This window comes from Pipistrellus hanaki (assembly GCF_964339955.1).
Source record: "Pipistrellus hanaki genome assembly, chromosome: 3".
Taxonomy (NCBI): domain Eukaryota; kingdom Metazoa; phylum Chordata; class Mammalia; order Chiroptera; family Vespertilionidae; genus Pipistrellus; species Pipistrellus hanaki.
Genome location: NC_140505.1, coordinates 120,670,130 through 120,680,094, shown reverse-complemented (window position 1 = coordinate 120,680,094; position 9,965 = coordinate 120,670,130). Strand labels below are relative to the sequence as shown.

General features: G+C 36.3%; 1 protein-coding gene across 2 annotated transcripts in view; it reads right to left on the bottom strand.

Annotated features, from left to right (window-relative positions):
- Positions 1-501: 501 nt before the first annotated feature.
- The window catches only part of LIN7A (lin-7 homolog A, crumbs cell polarity complex component), a 145,987-nt gene continuing 136,523 nt past the window's right edge, over positions 502-9,965 (bottom strand). For both annotated transcript variants that reach the window (XM_084876269.1, XM_084876270.1), the window contains exon 6: positions 502-5,924. The gene's annotated coding sequence lies outside the window, so the exon portion shown is untranslated. The remainder of the gene's footprint in view (positions 5,925-9,965) is intronic.

Here is a 9,965-nt window from a genome sequence, read left to right as displayed (position 1 = left end):
TGTGTAATGTTAAACTTCCTAAAACATTAACTATTTAGAAGGGTCAAATTGGTAGTAGGAAAGAATGGGATAAAAAGTTATCTTAAGACTACTCCTTGCTTCCACCAATATGGAACAGCATTTAAGTTACATCACATGCCCATTTAACTGAGAGGGGCAAAGAGAGAACAAATTTAAATAATGCATGCAATTCCTCTTTATGAGTCAATGATAGGGAGCCATGAGTTTATATTTCCCACAGAAGGTATCATTTCCTGCTAGCCTCTGGAAGTATGGACATTGATGTATTGGATTGTAGTCAGGCCAACCTGAAGTTTGATTTTCATATTGGCTTCAGAATCTAACCACTCAATAGTATGACCCCACACTATGGTTTGGAATAGAGAAACACATTGGATACGGAACTTGGTGTCCAGGTGCCTTAAGCATCTAAAAATCCTTTTACATCTATGCTTTAAAAGAAATTAAAGTCATTTGACAATGAAGACAATACTTCCAGTCTAGTGTTTAATATTTTTACTTCCCAGCAGCATAATACCACTTTGGTCAGGTTGAACCACCGCACAATTTTGCAGCTCTTTCAGAAAAATAATAAAAACAATTGGAAAGACACAATCACATGCAATGGTGAGAAAATAGTACTACTGCCCATCTTTCCCTATAAATGTAAACTATCCTTGGTTCTTCTTCACACTGTGTATTTATTATAAACCCTTATAGCAAGGGATTTTGTTTCTTTCAGGGTTTTTTTTTTTTTTTTTTGTAGCACCAAATAGACACAGTAGCTAACAACCAATAATTCTAAAAAATCATTAGAATATTTATTACATGTCAGAAGTTTTCTGGACCTGTACTTTTTATCCACTACCCTGGCTTGAAGTGTTCATGAGAGGAAGCTACACCATAAGATTGCGTTTTGTTTCTGCCACTTACATGGTTTGTTGACTCTAAATACTTTACAGATATCTTTTTGTATACTACTTTACAATTTCAAAATATTTTATATACAGTGACTCGTTTATTTTAATGAAAAGGTGTCCCCCAAACCACAGATGATGGTTAGACACATGAGCTCCTGTGTTACAGTGCATGGGTTCAAATCCTAATTCCACCTGCTAGTTGTGCGACCTTGAATAAGTCACATACTGTGCTTTAGTTTTCTTGTCTATAAAATGGAACCTACTTAATAGAATTGTTGAAGGGATTCAATGAGAAAGTTTATGAAACTACTGAGCACAGTAGAACCCAGTAGGAGCTAAATGTTAGTTCTGAGTAAATTATAGTTACGTACCTCATTGGGATGGTGTATGGATAAACTAAGCAGCATTTTGAGTGGTGTGTTTAGAAAACCCAGCTCAGGAATATGTGCATGAAGTATTCATGATTTGCATGAGGTTAGGGATTTTAGTTTCTTTATCAAGGAACCTGATGAATAGGAAACTCTAGTTATTTTTAGTGTAAGTGTTGAGTAGTTCCTCACAGTAAACTCCATGAGGGCACTGTGTCTGTCTTATTAGCCACGTATTTCCAGAATCAACTACATATTAATTACACAATGGACATTTGGTAAGCAAATAAACACATGAAAAACTCTTAATAGCTGTGTGATTAATCTTAAATTCAGGCACATTCTAGAAATCAAATATGAGAGTGATCTTGTGAAAGCAAGGCAAGATTTAGGGATGGTAACACCACTTACTATGAACTCCTTAGAAAAAAGTTAATAAATATCAAAGGGGATATTGACAATATGTTTGATGATGTAACTTTTCTTATTTTTTTTAAATAAAAACATATGTTTTATAAAATTTATTAATGGAATTCCATGTTTAGATTATCCTTGCTAAGGTTCTTTCATAAAGAACTAGAAAGGTTGAATTTTACTCATTATAAAAACTCTGAATCCCCAAATCATTCCTTGTGTAAATGTCCTCAAATACTTAAAGCCTTCAAAGTAATTGATTCCCAACTCATATATCTGGAAAATATTTATGAAGTCAATTCTAATTATCACTATGAAATTCTTAAATTATAGTGTTAATTTGTGTAAGTTGGTAAACATTTTCAAGTGATCAGAGGAAAATTTATTTATTTGTGTATTCATCTGTTCTGTCATTCATTCATTCAATGAATATTGATTGCCTACATTGTGCCAGACCTTATATATCAGATGCCAGGAATAAGGCAGTCCACAAGACAGTGACAGCTCTTTCTCACTGAGTCCTTGATCGAGAAGAGTCGACATGGGTAGGACTATCCCAAGATTGGGGAGATGCCTTAAGTTGGCCTCCTGAATCCTAGAGTGTTGATTTTCACTCTGCAATGCTTTCTACAGCTGGTCTAACCGGCTGAGTCTGTAGGATAAACACAAACTAGCTAGAAATTGAGAAATTCAGGTATTATTCACATTCCCACAAACATCTATAGATGTTTAAAATAATGTCCACAAAACATAACAATGTCTTAGAGTCTTACAGACACCACTGAGTAAAATACACTGTCCTCAGACCTGTTTGATTTGTCCTGGTTGAAAACTGCATTTGTAAACTGGTGCGATTCATCTCTAAGCAAGTTCTTCAGAGACAGCCCTGAAGTCCCAACTTTTTGTATTTAAATCTTAGCATTGTCTTACGAAATAGTGGTAATTCACATAGAGAATTTCCTATTGATTACATGAAGCATGGAAAGTCTTTTATTCTTTCCAAAGTCAATTGTAATTTGAACTCATTATCTCCCCAAGGATGTTCTATTTCAATTTCAAATGGTATCAGAATTAAAACATAAATGCCCAGTGAAAAAGTTTGGGTACATGTACTAGCTTTCAAAGTAAAAACAAACAAACAAAAAAAAGAGTTTAGAAAAATCCAGCCACCAACCTAACCGAGAGAAAGAACTAAAATTCACTGGGATCACTGATGAATAGTAACAACAGATCCCCTACTCCCTTAACTTTTAATATCTAATTTGTTTATTATATTAGAAACTGAGCTTCAAGTAAGAGTAACTATTATATCTTTAATATGATTTTGGACATAAGAATAGTGATTAACATGATCATTAATAATAAAGAGAATAAAGACAAGTTGTCATTTTTTCCATTCCCTATAGGTTCTGGGAGACTTTAGAGAACCACAAGTGTTCTAAGTCTTTTGCTTTTTAATAACACGTTTTTATTGATTTTAGAGAGAGAGGAAGGGAGAGGAACAGAGAGACAGAGACACTGATGAGAGAGAAACATCAATCAGCTGCCTCCTGCACGTCCCCAAATGGAGATAAAACCCTTAACTTGGGCATGTGCCCTGACCAGGAATCAAACTGATGATCTCTTGGTTCATGGATTGATGCTCAACCACTGAACCACACTGGTTGGGCTTTTATTTTTCCCCTCCCCTCTCTAAGTCTTGGGCATAGTTACTTTTGACTAAAACTTTAGGGGAAGATTTACATTTCAACAACTAGATTTTACTAAAGAAATGTGGCCATTTGATTGGACACTTGTATGCAGGAACACTGGGATATGTACTTTGTTCTTAAATGTCTTAGGTGTGATGGATTGCCCATCCACTGTGACAAAGGGCCTGGCAAAAATTTATTAGCATTTATCTTTATGCAAATGAAGCACAAAAATACAAAAACTTCTAGAAAACACAAATGTAAGGTATCTGCTCATTTGTTAATTGTTCTGTAATTCCATGAAAATATGTATATTGATGTTAAAACATGATAATTTAACATTAACCAAATACAGCTAAATAAAAACATACCTTAAGCTCCAAATTTATACAATGTATTAAAATGTGTTGAAATGACCATTTCCTCATTACAAAGGTTCAATGACTTCCCTTTCTGAGAATCAGTGGCATTGCCTGAATACCTTTAATATTTCTTTGTTAAATGATAACTAAAATATATGTTTTATTAAACTTTTCCTATAAAAATGAGAGCTACCTCTTTCAAACTGAATAATACTCAAGTGGTCTCCATTTGTTCTCTTTAGTCATGCTTATCTCTTTTGCAAACCTATTTTACACAATATTCAGAGTCCTTAGCCTTGCCCTCCACCCAGCTCTGTCTAGTAAAAAATGATGTTTTTAAGCCTGAGAATCTGTTACTACAGCAGAATCTTGTTGAAGTTGGTATACCTCCTAGTTTCCTTGCTGTTTATCCTCTGTTGGGTGATGGGCTATGAAGAGTAGGCAGAACTTGGCATTGATGACATCGTCACCGGACAGGGCAAACTAAAATGTGTGGGGTAATCCTGATTTGTTTATCTTCTTGAAAACAGTTCCTAAACTAAGCTTTATAGATTTTTTATTTGCAGGGCTGTCTGAAATTTGAGAATTCTATTTTATCTTTGGTGATCAATTTCTGCATTTGAGAAGAGGAGATATTCAAATACTTGCCTCAGTTTTAATGATCTACCTAGAATACTTCAACTGGATATTTATTCTTTTTTTCAGGTACACTTGTGTGCTTAAGATATTTAAATGCCCCAATAATTATTGCTCCCTATTCATTCCATAGAGTAAAACCAGACTTATGTGCCTAGGTTTACCATAAGCTAAAAAGTTATAACCTGTATATGTGGCTCTAACCTAACAGATCATTTTCCAATAAATTATAGATTCTGAAAGATGATTACCTCATTGTCTATTTACTTACATGAATTGTGGAATGAAGGTGGTATCTTTACCCCCTAGAAGCAGCAGTGTCTTTTCATTCACAATATTAGTATCACTGGTTCACATATGCCTAATTTTAGAAGGGATAATACTTTGGATCATAGATTGCCAAAAATCTCCTTTTTATAATTGAAGAAATTTATGTAAACTTTGTATGACATACATATTTGTATATATATACACGCACACATATTATAATTTAGTTTTTGTTAAAGCTGTAAGCTTTAAAATATCAAATAGACTTCTATGACAGCACATTAGTGTAGGCAGAAAGAGTGTAGATTTCTCTAGAGCCTATCAATCAAAAATATAAAACCAAAAAATAATATTGAGGGCAGGGTTATATATAAATATCATATGAGGATCAGTTCATGAAACCAGGTCCTTTGCTAATAATATTCTCTTACCAGATTCATAATATTTGGTAAGGAAAGACCTAAGTTTGTAACAAACACACTCTAATAATATATATTTTGTGGAATAAATATACATTATATTCTGCTGAATTAATAATAGATACAAGCAATGCTTAAATTAAAAAAAATTACAGTACTAGATTTCTCTATTCTTGCTTCTAGCAAACTAAAGGTTGAGCTATATCAGCCTACTCTATTAATGCATAATAAAATTCAAGGAAACAAAATAAAAAGCCAATTGCTTCAAGAACCTGAAGAGTGTATAAATATAGTGTAATTACTTGTTTTCAAGAGGGGAAAAAGATGTTGACTTTGCAATTAACTGAATTTCTAATTCCGACAGCTCAGCAATAGGGACGTGAAACAGGTCAGGGTAAGGGGCAATGTGTAGGTTTTAAGTGGCGACAATATTGAACTGATTCAGTTTGAACTATAGCTTAATGAGGGTTTTGTTCATCTCTGGGAAAGCTATAGACCCAAGGTTTGCTTAATCCTGGCCCTGGTGATTAATCTGAAAGTTATGGACTTTATGTTCACACTATTTCAGTCTGCAGACGGGAAAACCTCTCCATGGCACACAGCGGATTCCCACTGCAGCGAACGGAAGGGCTGTGTGTGTGAAGAGCAGCAGGCAGCCCGGGTGCAGCCCAGATAAAGAAGGTGTCGAGGTGCCTTGGTAAAGAATTTACACACCACGCGTTCACAGCTTCTTGACAGGTATAATGATCAGTGTTGTCTTCTCTTTTTACTATGTGCTGGGATTCAGACGTATGGTTTCAAATTTGTGACTATCGGATGTTTGATCAAGTCGCTTTACTTCAAGTACCTGAAAGAGGAAAAAGAGTGAAGAGAAATTGGTGATTAACATTCATTTAACAATTTGCTAAAAATATCAATAGAGCATGTTCTCTTTGAGAACAGCGGGGATTATTTTGGGCTCTATCATTCATACACAATCCTCCATATATGAAAACAAAAACAAAAACAAAAACCAAACACTGATGTTTGCAAAGGAAGTAATTGCTGAATGAGGATGGAAAAGACACCAGTTGTTCCCTAAAATGAAATAAAGAACACCAATTTGGAAACATCTTAAATGTAAAACATTTCTTCCTCCCAATTCCAGGTAGCTGGTTTTGTTGTTTGTTTGTTTGTTTGTTTTACATGAAGGCAAAGAATAGCTAAGCTTTATATGACTCTGAGGGGCAGTTAGTGGTGTTCTCCGAAGCAGGTATTAGGTCTGTTTCTTCTCTCACAATTCCAGCCTGACATCAGCTACAACAGAGTGAGCAGCTGCCCATGTGGTCAGGTTTGGGGGAGCAGCCTCCCCAAACACTCCTGAGACCTATCACTCTTCCACCTTGATGAGACATTTCCTTCAGAGAGAACACTGGTTTTCAACCTTTGATTTTAAAGCTGCAAATATTTTTATTTCTATGAATGCAGTGCACAATATATTGTACAAAACATATGTTAATAAGTTGTTCTGGTTGATGTGAAAGTGTGTGTGTGTGTGTGTGTGTGTGTGTGTATGTGTGTGTGGGGGGCGGGATGGGAAGGGGTACGTGCACTCTCTAACTGCCATGCCTTTCAGTGATGTGGCTCAAAGCCTGAGGGCTCACACAGTGGAACTGAAACCAAGCATGAGGCCACTGTGCTTCTTCAGAAGACACCTAGTAAGACATTACCTATGACATCACCTCCAACACGGGCGACTGTGATGACTACTACTACTAGGGTGCTCACTTATTAGGTGTACCAGTTACTAATGCAGATTTTTTTCAATAGATGGAGTTACACATATGTTGATATATATGTGATTTAATATGCATGCTATTTTGTTGTATTGACAGCAAGCTTCAAAACTTCATGTCAAATTTGCTGAAGGTGTTAACATCATAGATATTTTTATGCTTAAAAATGTTAATTTTTATGCCAAAAAAAGAGCATTTTCAGGAAGTTTTAATTCACAGAAAAAGTTGTTTTATACTTTGGGAAGCTTGTAGTGAACATGCTCCATCTCAAGATACTTGTCAACACTGGTTTAAACACTTTAAAAGTGATGATTTTGATGTGAAAGACAAAGAACATGCAGGTCAACCGAAAGAGTTTGAAGACCAAAAATTACAAGCACTGTTGGATGGTGATGTGTGTCAAACTAAAAAACAACTTGCAGAAAGATTAAACATTGCTCAGCAATTTCTGATCATTTACAAGCACTGGGAAAGATTTTAAAAGAAGGAAAATGGGTGCCACATTAACTGAATGAAAGATAAATGGAAAACCAAAGAGTCATCAGTGAAATGTTGCTTCAATGGCACTAAAGATAGTCTTTTTTGGATCTAATTATGACTGCGATGAAAAGTAGATTTATTTTGAGAATCCCATACATGCAAAATCAAGGGTTGATCCAGGTCAACCATCAACATCAAGGCCAAATCGCTTCGGAAAGAAGACAATGCTCTGAGTTTGGTGGGATCAAAAAGGTGTGGTGTATTATGAGTTTCTAAAACCAGGTGAAACCATTAATACTGATCACTACCAACAACAAATAATCAATTTTGAACCAGGCTTTGATCATGAAACTACCAGAATGTGCCAGAAGACACGGCAAAGTAATTTTGCTTCATGATGATGCGCCATTACAAACTTCAAAACCAGTTAAAGAGGCATTAAAAAAATCTTGCCTGGGAAGTATTACCCCACCCACTGTATTCACCAGACCTTGCTCCTTCAGATTACCAGTTGTTCTGATCGATGGCACTTTCTGAGCAGCACTTCAAAAGGTACAAAGAAGTGGAAAATTGGGTCTCTGAATGGTTTGCCTCAAAACAAGAGAAGTGCTATTGGGACGGTATCCACAAATTACTAAAAGACGGGGGAAATGTGTAGCTAGCAATGGGCATTACTTTGAATAAAGCACTTTTGATGTTTCTCTTGAAGTTATCGTGTTTTCTTTGATTACAAAATCCGCATTAGTAACCTAGTACTTGCCCCATGTTTTGGTAAGAGTTTTACATGCTTTTGCTTATTTAATCTCCACAACAGACTGTTTTACTGAAACTTGGATTAAATAATGACCTGTTAGTCCCAAGTGACAGAAATTTAGAGATTCTGTTTTTAATAAATTTATCATACATATATTTACATGTCCCAAGGGAGTGGGTCTCAGAACAAGTACATATTATTAAGAGTCTTGGATCTCCTCATCCATCAAGAAGGGGAGTGGGCCTGTGGAACATGCCGGCAGCTGAGAGAACTCTGTGCAGCCATGATGTGGGCCACTGTAGTGTCCAAGGAGAAGAACCATCTGCCCCAAGTCTGCTCATATTTTCCTCTTTCCCAAGATTTATAATTCAATAGGTTAGTGTTTTTTCCCCATATAAGTTTAAATTCCATTGATTAATTTGCCTTGCTAACTTTTATTTTTTAATATAATTTTATTGATTTCAGAGAGGAAGGGAAAGGGTGGAAGAGATAGAAACATCAGTGATGAGAGAGAATCATTGATTGGCTGCCTCCTGAATGCCCCATGCTGGGGATGGAGCTCACAACCTGAGCATGTGCCCTGACTGGGAACCCAACTGTGACCTTCTTGTTCATAGGTTTTCACTCAACCACTGAGGCATGCCAACCGGGCAGTTTGCTAACTTTTAAATGGGCCATTGTGGTAAGCAGAATAATGGATCCTAGAACCAGTGAATATGTTATATGTTAGATTTCATGGTAAAGAGAAATTGAGGCTGTAGATGGAATGAAGGTTGCTAAGCAGCTGATGTTAAAATAGGCAGGTTACCCTAGCTTAACCTGGATTGTCCAGGTAGGCCCTGTATAATGAAAAGTGAAGAGGGCGTGAGAAGAGAGTCAGGGAAGGGGATGTGATGATGGACATAGAGTTCAGAAAGATGAAGTGCACAATGCAGTGCAGTTCTCTGCCACCATGCTGGTTTGAAAGATGGACGATGGGACCACAAGGCATGGAATGCAAGAAGCCTCTGGGAACTGGACAAGGCAAGAAAATGAATTCCACCCAGAGCCTTCTAGAACCCAGTGAGACTACGTTGGACTTCTGTCCTACAGAATTACAAGATAATTAATTTGTGTCCTTTTAAGTAACAAAATCTGTGGTAATTTTTTAGGGCAATCATGGGAAACTAATAGGCTGTGATAATGAAGTACTTTGAAGTATGGGGCACTGCTTTGAAAGTAAGTGGTGAGGGTGAGTTGGATAGCTCCAACTCCAATTAGTGTGAGAATGAATTTCCGGAAAGCCCATGGGAATGTGTCTGTGAGGAGAGACAGGAATCTGAGGGCAGGTGCCACTGAAGAAAGGGGCCAAGTAGCACAGAAGCTCTGAAGCCCATGTTTGTGGGTTTGAATCATTGCCCTATTGCTTACAAACTTCGAAAAACATTCTGTCAATTTTTTAAATCCAACCTGACTTGTTTCCTTCTTTAAAATGAGATTAAAAACAGTACCTACTGTGTTTCCCCAAAAATAAGACATCTTCCGAAAATAAGACCTACTTACAGGTTTCCTTCTGAGTGAAATATAATGCATCCCCCTAAAATAAGGCCCCCCTAGGTTAAACATGAGAGATTTGGTCCACTGATTCTGAAAGAAATGGAGTCACAAGAAATTCACCAGGAAATTCAGGAATTGGATTGTTATGATGATGTTCCAGAAGATGATGACATGATTGTCATTGAATAAATGAGTAAATTCTTGATACTGTAGGATTCACAGTTTGTCTGGTTTGTGTTGACAACTACCGTACTACCATGCCGTATACAGGTAATAAATTTCCTTTATTTTCATTTAACAATAAATGTGTACCGTATTCTTCTTCGTGAAAAAATAATACATC